Genomic DNA, 10,934 nt, shown 5'->3' with positions numbered 1-10,934 from the left:
TATGCACCTTTTCCCACTGCTAATTTTTATGTTTCCTTTCACTGTAATAAACTATAACCAGGAGTAAAACAGTTTTGCTGAGTTATCTGAATCCTATTAGCAAATCATCAAACCTGAAGGTGGTCTTTGGGACCCCCAAATCCACTGGGATGGTGACAACCAAGAAGAGCTCAGTAGCCCTCGCTCCTGGACTCCCTGACAGCAACACAAGAGCCCACCCCCACTCAGGGCCAGCCCCTCTCCTTCTCTCATGCGGGGGCATCAGGGGCACCAGCAATAATGGGCAGAGCTGAGACAAGGTAAGGACACAGGGTGGAGGTGGGCAGATCACCTGAGGTCAGGAGTTCGAGACAAGCCTGGCCAAAATAGTGAGACCCCATCTCTACTAAAAATACAAAAAATTAGCTGGGCATGGTGGCACACGCCTGTAGTCTCAGTTACTCAGGAGGCTAGGGCAATAGAATTGCTTTAACTGGGAGGCAGAGGCTGCAGTGAGCCGAGATTATGCCACTGCATTCCAGTCTGGGTGACAGAGCAAGACTCCATCTCAAAAAAAAAAAAAAAAGAGAAAGAAAAAGAAAAAAGGACACAGAGCAAAGGCAGGAGTCTTCATGTAAATGTTAACCAGAGCGTACTTGAAAACATATGGTTTCAAGACTGAGTGGACCTAATCATTCACAACCCATGGGGATTGCTGTAGACTGCTGTTCCAATACCCATGTGGTCATGATGCAAAATCCCTATTTATTTATTTCTCTATTATTATTATTATTATTATTATTATTATTTTGAGAGGCAGTTTCGCTCTTCCACCTGCCCAGGCTGGAGTGCAGTGGCACGATATCAGCTCATCACAACCTCTGCCCCCCAGGTTTAAGTGCTTCTCCTGCCTGAGCCTCTCGAGTAGCTGGAATTATAGATGCCCGCCACCATGCCTGGCTAATTTTTTTTTTTTTTAGATGAAGTCTCGCTCTTGTCCCCTAGGCTGGAGTGCAATGGGGCAATCTCAGCTCACTGCAACCTCCACCTCCTGGGTTCAAGTGATTCTCCTGCCTCAGCCTCCCGAGTAGCTGGGATTACAGGTGTGCGCCACCATGCCTCTAATTTTTGTATCTTAAGTAGAGACGGGGTTTCACCATGTTGACCAGGCTGGTCTCGAACTCCTGACCTCAGGTGATCCACCCGCCTCAGCCTCCCAAAGTGCTGGGATTACAGGCGCAGGCCACCTGTCTCTACTAAAAACACAAAATTAGCCGGATGTGGTGGAGCATGCCTGTAATCCCAGCTACTTGGGAGGCTAAGGCAGGAGAATCCCTTGAACACGGGAGGCAGAGGTTGTGGGGAGGCAAGATCACACCATTGCATTCCAGCCTGGGCAACAAGAGCAAAACTCTGTCAGAAAGAGAAAGAGAGAGAGAGAGAGAGAGAGAGAGAGAGAGAGAGAGAGAGAGAGAAAATAGAGCCCAGCACTACAGCAAAAAAAAAAAAAAAAAAAAAAAAAAAAAAACACCCCACAGGGACCATAGATATGTGCATCCAAGATGTCTCACCTGCCCCTCATATTCATGTGTAGGGAAAACCCAGTCCTGCAAAATTAAGGCTTTCAATCCCCTCAGCAGTAGCTGAAGCCAGTTTGCAGCTTTTCCAATATGTGTAGAATCAGCTTCATGAAGGCTCCGTGGAGACCCCAGCATCAGCCGGCAGCAACACCTCCCCAGGGATCTGATCCCAGTGCCCCCATCACCACATTCCCCTCCTTTGAGCTTCTCTCAAAGGCTAAACCCAACCTCTTCCCTTTGTTCACAAAGCTCTAGGAATGGATGTTGTTCCCTGCAGTTCCTACCAGCATGACATCTTAGGGTTCTTTTTGTGCTTTTTTACTCCTTCAATATCTCAGAAACATTTTTAACCTTAACTTCCCTCTGTTAAAACAAGTGGTGTCTTGGCCGGGCGTGGTGGCTCAAGCCTGTAATCCCAGCACTTTGGGAGGCCGAGATGGGCGGATCACGAGGTCAGGAGATCGAGACCATCCTGGCTAATAACACAGTGAAACCCCGTCTCTACTAAAAATACAAAAAACTAGCCAGGCGAGGTGGCGGGCGCCTGTAGTCCCAGCTACTCGGGAGGCTGAGGCAGGAGAATGGCGAGAACCCGGGAGGCGGAGCTTGCTGTGAGCTGAGATCCGGCCACTGCACTCCAGCCTGGGCGACAGAGCGAGACTCCCCTCTCAAAAAAAAAACAAAAACAAAAAAAACAAGTGGTGTCTTAGCAGTTCCTCAAAAGGTCAAATAGTGTTACCATATGACCCAGCAATTCCACTTCTGGGTATACAACCAAGAGAAATGAAAACAAACATCCACACAAAAACGTCTACATGAACATCCATAGCAGCATTATTCATAATAGCCAAAAAGCAAAAGCAAGCCAAATGCTGATCAAAGACTACATGAATAAATAAAATGGGTCATATCCATACAATGGAATATTATTTGCTCATAAAAATGAAGTTCTGGCCGGGCGCGGTGGCTCACGCTTGTAATCCCAGCAATTTGGGAGGCTGAGGCAGGTGGAGCACCTGAGGTCGAGAGTTCAAGACTAGCCTAACCAACATGGAGAAATCCCATCTCTACTAAAAATACAAAATTAGCCGGGCATGGTGGCCCATGCCTGTAATCACAGCTATTTGGAAGGCTGAGGGAGGAGAATCACTTGAACCGGGAGGCGGAGGCTGCGGTGTGCCAAGATCGAGCCATGGGCAACAAGAGTGAAACCCTGTCTCAGAAAAAAAAAAAAAAAAATGAAGTTCTGACGTGTTAAAACATGGGTGAACCTCGAAAACATTATGCTCTGAGAGAAGCCAGACATAAAAGGCCACATACAGTGTGATTCCATTTAATGAAATGTCTAGAATAAGCAAATCCATAGACACACAAAGCAGATTAGTGATTGCCGGGAGCTTAGAGGAGGGGGCTGATGGGTGACTACTAATGGGCATGAGGTTTCTTTTGGTTGTAATTAAATTCTGGTATTAAACGGTGGTGATGGTTGTACAACCTTGTGAATATACTAAAAATCCCTGAATTGTATACTTTTTTGGTATGTCAACTATAACTTGGTAAAGGTGTACTTTTTAAAGAAGTGATATAGTTTCTACCTCCTGACAGAGAATCAAGTAGGCAGAAGACACTGCACAGTTGTGCATGAGTAATCGAGTGAACAGAGGAACAAATGCGAATGGCGGCTGTAACCAACCTTCTCTCCTATCTTGTAGTTGTCACCCCCTCGCAAGCACAAATGCGTACACACATGTGTGGAACCCAAGCTTACAGTGAGGATGTTAGGCACTGGAAACTACAAAGCTGCTCCCTGCCAGGCCAGGCTCCTTGCTCACCTCCTCCTCCCCCCACCTCCTACAGGGAAAGGATACCTACACTGTGACTGATGGTCTCGTGGTCCATTTCTCCAACCAGACTAGGCTCCATGAATGCAAGTGTCTTTCCCTGCTGGACCAATAGGGCCTGGCATATGGCAGGCACTTGGTGACCTTGCGGGGAAGGAAAGAAGGATGGGAAAGGAAGCCTGGTCTACCCTGAGAGAGGGGGTCACATCAACCTCAAGCTCATGCCTCTGGGGGGCTCAGAGGCTGCAGAAGTCTCCAAATGTGTCACAGCTTCTAGGTCCTCCTCCCCAAGACAGGGATATTGAGGGCCCAGGCAGACTGAGGGAGGCACTCAGGGCCCAGGGTCATGAGCTGTGACCCCTCATAGATTCCCTTACCCCTCGGGCCAACCCCTGGACCCCTGTGGCTCACCAGTCTTCAACATCTGGGTGAAGTCCTCCACCAGCGCCATAGCCTCCTCACTGCTCTCAGGGCACTGGGACTCCACCCAGACCCAGATGGCAGGTGGCAGGACACCCAGGAACTGCTCCAGTACCAGCAGCCCCTCCTTGGAGAGCACCTCAGGACACAGCCACTGGTGGCACAGCTCATGCAGCTGGGCCAGGGCCTCTCAAGGGCTCACTGCTCCTCATAGTGGAAGCTATGGAAGTGCTGCCAGGGGTCCCTGCTAAGCCCAGGTGGCAGGGTCGGGGACTAAGGATTGAAGAGGGGTCCAGGATTCAGTGGGGGAGCCTCATCCTCCTCCATCTTGATAATCATGACCTCTTCCTGTTCTAGGGATGCTGGGTTAGCCACCATGGCAGGGCAGGAAGCCAGCCTCCCTGGCCTTCGCTCAGGCCACACACACCATCTGCCTGAGACTCATACCCATCCAGTCAGGGCCATGGACCACTCACAACCCTCCACCCACCGACACCCTGCAAGGCCACCTGTTGTGGGGGAAACTGTCCCTACAGTTTCCCTGGCTCTTCCACATCCTAACCAGCTGGCAAACCGGGCAGGGAGCACCTACAGCCTGAACTTCCCCATCTTTGCCCTCAAGAGGATGACTGGCACTGGGAATCTGGACAAGAGGAAGAAGAGCGCCCATGTTCAGGCCAGACTGGGTTAAATGGCACAAAGGGCTGTCACCAGTCCCAGGCAAGGAAGGCTGCCCCTAGGGACAGGAGAACAGCAGAAGACCAGTGCCCAGGGAGCATTTGAGCAAGTGAAGGACGCAGTCTGAGGGACACAAGGAAGAGGGATGTGGGGGACAGAATGGAAGGGCAAGACAGTGGCTGGAGCAGCTGCAGTACAGCCAGTACTGGGATCCAACAGGTGGCTCCTCCACTGGAAGGCCTTCCTCCCCCATGGCAGACACCTACAGAGCCTGAGAAGCTCACTTCCAGTAGCCACGACCCAGATGGCAGCGAGAGATGTCTACACCATAATGTTGAACAAAAAAGTATGCTGGAGCTGGCCGGGCGCGGTGGCTCAAGCCTGTAATCCCAGTACTTTGGGAGGCCGAGACGGGTGGCTCACGAGGTCAGGAGATCGAGACCATCCTGGCTGACACGGTGAAACCCCGTCTCTACTAAAAAATACAAAAAACTAGCCGGACGTGGTGGCGGGCGCCTGTAGTCCCAGCTACTCGGGAGGCTGAGGCAGGAGAATGGTGTGAACCCGGGGGGCGGAGCTTGCAGTGAGCCAAGATCGAGCCACTGCACTCCAGCCTGGGGCACCGAGCAAGACTCCGTCTCAGAAAACAAACAAACAAACAAACAAACAAACAAAAAATCAGCTGAGTGCAGTGGCACACACCTGTTGTCCCAGCTACTTGGGAGGTTGAGATTAGAGGATCACTTGAGCCCCGGATATCAAGGCTTTAGTGAGCTATGATGTCACCACTTGCATTCCAGCCTGGGCAGCAGAGCGAGACCTTTTTTCAAAAAAAAAAAAAGAAAGAAAAAGAAAAAAAAGAAACTTGAAAAAAATATTTTTAAATTGTTTCAATATCAATCTTTTCCCTTTTCTTTCTTTCTTTCTTTTTTTTTTTCAGACAGTCTCTGGCTCTGTTCCCCAGGCCAGAGTGCAGTGGCCACATGACTCACTGCAGCCTCAAACTCCTGGACTCAAGTGATCCTCCCGCCTCACCCTCTCAAGTAGCTAGGACTACAGGTGCGCAACACCACACCCAGCTAACTTATTCTGTAGAGATAAGATCTCACTATGTTGCCCAGCCAGCCTCCCACACCCAGTCACCAATGACTTTTTTTTTTTTTTTTTGAGACGGAGTCTTGCTCTGTCACCAGGCTGGAGTGCAGTGGCATGATCTCGGCTCACTGCAACCTCCACCTCCCGAGTTCAAGCGATTCTCCTGCCTTAGCCTCCTAAGCAGCTGGGATTACAGGTGTGCTCCACCACACCCAGCTAATTTCTGTATTTTTAGTTGAGACTAGGTTTCACCATGTTGGCCAGGATGGTCTCAATCTCCTGACCTCATGATCCACCTGCCTTGACCTCCCAAACTGCTGGGATGACAGGCATGAGCCACCACACCCGGCCCCCAATGACTTTTTCTTGAGATGGAGTCTCGCTCTGTCGCCCAGGCTGGAGTGCAGTGGCCCAATCTCGGCTCACTGCAAGCTCCGCCTCCCGGGTCCACGCCATTCTCCTGCCTCAGCCTCCCAAGTAGCTGGGACTACAGGTGCCCGCCTCCACGCCCGGCTAATTTTTTGTATTTTTAGTAGAGACGGGGTTTCACCATGTTAGCCAGGATGGTCTCGATCTCCTGACCTTGTGATCCGCACACCTCGGCCTCCCAAAGTGCTGGGATTACAGGCGTGAGCCACTGCGCCCGGCCGACTTCAATATTTTTCATCTGCCTCTTCTTACACGTTGGCCGAGGCTTATACTATGTGTGATTTATATTTCTAGAAACCTGAAACATTGGCATTATCCTCCTACTCACAACTATAGCAACAGTATTCATAGGTTACATGCTCCAAATATCATCCTGAGGCACTTCAGTAATTACAAATCTACCATCAGCCATCCCATATATTGGAACTGCCTTTGAACAATGAATCCAAGGCGGATTCTCAGTTGACAGAGCCCCCCGTTACACAATTTTTTGCCTCCCATTTCACCTTACCCTTCGTCATTATAGCTCTAGCAACTGTTCACGTCCTATTCCTTTTTTTGTCTTTTTTTTTTTTTGAGACGGAGTCTCACTCTGTCACCCAGGCTGGAGTGCAGTGGCGCGATCTCGGCTCACTGCAAGCTCCGCCTCCCGGGTTTATGCCATTCTCCCGCCTCAGCCTCCGAGTAGCTGGGACTACAGGCGCCCGCCACCGCGCCCGGCTAGTTTTTTTGTATTTTTAGTAGAGACGGGGTTTCACCATGTTAGCCAGGATGGTCTCAATCTCCTGACCTCGTGATCCACCCGCCTCGGCCTCCCAAAGTGCTGGGATTACAGGCTTGAGCCACCGCGCCCGCCTCACGTCCTATTCTTACATGAAACAGGATCTAACGACCCTTCAGGGGTTTCATCAGACCCCAACAAAATCACTTTCCACCCCTACCACACAACCAACGATATTCTAGGTTTAATTTTTCTCCTCCTCCTTCTAATAACTCTAGTACTATTTTCGCCTGACCTCCTGAGTGACCCAGATAATTACACTTTAGCCAACCCCCTCAATATTAAGCCAGAGCGATACTTTTTGTTTGCATATGCAATCTTATGATCCATCCCTAACGAACTAGGAGGCGTACTGGCCCTTATATTCTCCATTCTCATTCCAGCAGTTATTCCCGTACTTAACACGTCTAAACAACAAAGCATAATATTCCAGCCATTAAGTCAATGGCTATTCTGAATCTTAGTGGCTGACCTGCTCCCACTCACATAAATTGGAGGACAGCCAGTCAAATATCCTTTTATTGCCATCGGACAGACAGCATCCACCATGTACTTGTCTACCTTCCTCACCCTTACACCACTCGCTACCCTAACTGAAAATAAACTACTTAAATGAAAATGTCCTTGTAGTATAATTTAATACTCTGGTCTTGTAAACCAGAAATGGAGAATCTCCTCCCCCAGGACAACTCAAAGCATTCCCCCCTCACCTACCTTCACCAAAGGGCAGGACCAAAAACACTAATTAGGGCTGAATAAGTAGCTCCTGTGTAAATTAAAAACTCAATCTTGGCTGGGTGCGGTGGCTCACACCTGTATTCCCAGCCCTTTGGGAGGCCGAGGTGGGTGGATGATGAGGTCAAGAGTTCAAGACCAGCCTGGCCAAGATGGTGAAACCCTGTCTCTATTAAAAATACAAAACATTAGCTGGGCGTGGTGGCGGGCACCTGTAATCCCAGCTACTCGGGAGGCTGAGGCAGAGAATTGCTTGAACCCGGAAGGCAGAGGTTGCAGTGAGCCGAGGTTGCGCCATTGAACTCCAGCCTGGGCAATAACAGCGAAACTCCGTCTCAAAGAAAACAAAACAAAAAAGCCCTCAATCTTATTCCCTGCCACAGTTAGGGATACCTGAGGCTCAGCCATAGAGACGATAAATACAGGAGCCTGAATGTCCTCTGGACCCCATCAGTCATCTCTTTCCGCCTTCTGAGTTCCGTAAGTTTCTCAGTCAAAGAACAGAGGTAGGGGCATTTGCGGTTGCCATCCTCCCAAACTGGCCCACAAACTGGGGTTGCTGGTTGTGTGATGGCCCTTCTGCGCAAGGCAGAGAGGGGCAGTCCCGTTTCCAATGCCCTGCCTGTTTGCAGTGAGGATAGGGTCACTGAGGACCAGAATATGGCTGGGGAGGATTTGGGTATTTCCAACTGATTTGCCCTGGCTGATGATAGTGAGAGCAGATAGTGGGTTCCTTAGTGGCTGTTAGGCTCCATCCTGATGGCTGGCCTGGGGCCCTTGGGATAGGCAGAGAATTTGCAATGGCAGCAGCCATGTGGTGAACCTGCCACTTATCTCTTTCTTGATCTTTCCTATCCCATTCAGCCTGCGATATTTCCTTGTTTTTATCTTAACAAGGCTATCTAATTTTATCTTATTATTTAAAGACCTTGAAGGCCGTGTCCAGCAAAGTGGGGAATGGAATTTGAGGTTCTTGGTCTAGTGTTTGCAGTTTGTGTCTAATATCTGAAGAAGCCTGGCTAATAAAATGAAAAGTCAAAATGCTTAGGCCTTTTCAGCTCTTAGGGTCCATAACAGTATATTTTCTCATGGCTTCCGCCAACCTGGAGTAATATAGAGCTGGGTTTTCATTTGCCCCCTGTGTTACTTCTCTTAGTTTGGCATAGTTGACTGGTTTTATGGCAGTCTTCTTCATGCCTTCAATTAAACAAGTAATCATATGATTACAGCATTCCCTACTAGTGTTTCCCTCTTGGTAGCTCCATCTAGGATCAACATCAGGAACTGCCGTTCTCCCCAGGCCAGACTCCTGAGGGTTCTGGGCATGAACGTCATCTGCCCATCATTGAGCTAGAGATCCGAGGTAGGACTTTTCCTCATGAGTACAACAGATGGTAAAGATCATATAAATGTCCTGCCAAGTGCTATTAAATAAAATGGTAAGTCCTCTCGATCTTTTTATGCAACAGGAAGGGTCTTGGCTAAAGGAGACAACCTTAGCTTCTAGCTGAGACAGGTCAGACACTGGGAAAGGAACATGGACTCTGATGGTTCCTACATCTCCATTTGCCATGTCTCAGAGCAGCAGAACCTTGTCTGGAGCTCAAGTGGGATCATAAGTGACCCACAACCTAGTATGTGAATGGGGACAAGGGTCCCTGAAAAGGAGGCGGAACTGGAAAATGACATCCAAGGTTGAGATGACAAGGAGGTGAGGGACAAGGAACAGATGGAGTAGGTACAGTTGAACATGAAGGTGACATGCACGGGGGTGGCCTCTTGGCTGGGTGCAGTGGCTCATGCCTATAATCCCAGCATTTTGGGAGGCTGGTTGGGGAAAGCAGAAGAGGATAAAGGAATGGTTATCTAGAATGTCAGAAGAGTCAGTGGGGCGAGATAATTTAGCCAAGCACATTCGACAGATTTGGCAGGGATTGGGATCCAGAGAGACAGTCATGAAATCCTGGACATAAAGAACTTCGGACCATTTACAGAAGTTACGACAGAAAAGGTCGAGCTGTAAAACAGTACTGGGGGCAAGGGTCTCATTCAGAGGCCTGAATTTCTGACCCAGAAGTTTGTAAAGCAGGCAAGACACATTGCATAGGAAAATTAAGCATTTAAGCATTTCTTTTTGAGACTTTGGGGGTCAAATTTGTTCCATTATTTTATTTTTTATCTTATTTTATCTTATTTTTTAGACGGAGTCTCGCTCTGTCGCCCAGGCTGGAGTGCAGTGACATGATCTCACCTCACTGCAACCTCCACCTCCTGGGTTCAAGCGATTCTCCTGCTTCAGCCTCCCAAGTAGCTGCGACTAAAGGCACCCGCCACCATGCCCAGCTAATTTCGTTTTGTTTTGTTTTGTTTTGTTTTAGTAGAAATGGGGTTTCACTGTGTTAGCCAGGATGGTCTCGATCTCCTGACCTCATGATCTGCCCACCTTAGCCTCCCAAAGTGCTGGGATTACAGGTGTGAGCCACCACACACGGTCCTGCAATGTTTTAGAATGCAGCCCAGAGGTGAGTCTGAGGGACTAGACAGGGTCTGTCCAATTGTGTGACAGGGAAACCAAGTTGCTTGGGGCTAGTTAAGCCACATTTTCACTTGGGGCATCCTACCACGAAAAGTACTCTACTCACATCTGCTAAAGGACCCTGAGGTGCATTTTTCTAAAGGGGCGTCCTGCCTATTAGAAAAAACCTCCCAGATGGCGCCATTGCACTCCAGCCTGGGTGACAGAGTAAGACGCTGTGTCTAAATAAATAAATAAACTAGAAAAAAGAAAAAACCTCTACCGGCCGTTCAGGGCGACGGACTTTTCATCCCAGAGCCATGGCCAATTTGTCCGTAACCTTGTGGAGAAGACCCCGGCGCTGGTGAACGCTGTTGTGAGTTACTCGAAGCCTCAATTGGCCACATTTTGGTACTACGCCAAGGTTGAGCTGGTTCCTTCCACCCCTGCTGAGATCCCTACAGCTGTTCAGAGCCTGAAGAAAATAGTCATTAGTGCTCAGACTGGTAGCTTCAAACAGCTCACAGTTAAGGAAGCTGTGCTGAATGGTTTGGTGGCCACTGAGGTGTTGATGTGGTTTTATGTTGGAGAGATCATAGGCAAGTGTGGCATCATTGACTATGATGTTTGAAGACCAATCTTTAACATCTGATTATATTTGATTTATTATTTGAGTGTTGTTGGACCATGTGTGATCAGAGTGCTATCTGAATAAAATAAGAAAATACAACAACAACAAAAAATAAAAAACCTCCCAGAGCTAGGGTGCCTTACCCTGGGATGACCACTAGGGTGGGCAGTCCCAGGTCAGTCCAGGCACGAATTAACTGCGTGCTTGGCCCAGGGACTGAGGGGAAGAGGTTGAGGGAAGACTCACTGTT

At 48.9% G+C, this 10,934-nt stretch overlaps 1 pseudogene; it reads left to right on the top strand.

Annotated features, from left to right (window-relative positions):
- Positions 1-4,283: 4,283 nt before the first annotated feature.
- Positions 4,284-10,684, top strand: LOC101016918 (annotated as a pseudogene).
- The last annotated feature ends 250 nt before the right edge of the window (positions 10,685-10,934 follow it).

Source organism: Papio anubis, chromosome 20 (genome assembly GCF_008728515.1).
Source record: "Papio anubis isolate 15944 chromosome 20, Panubis1.0, whole genome shotgun sequence".
NCBI classification, from domain to species: Eukaryota; Metazoa; Chordata; class Mammalia; order Primates; family Cercopithecidae; genus Papio; species Papio anubis.
This window is presented reverse-complemented; position numbering and strand designations above follow the sequence as displayed.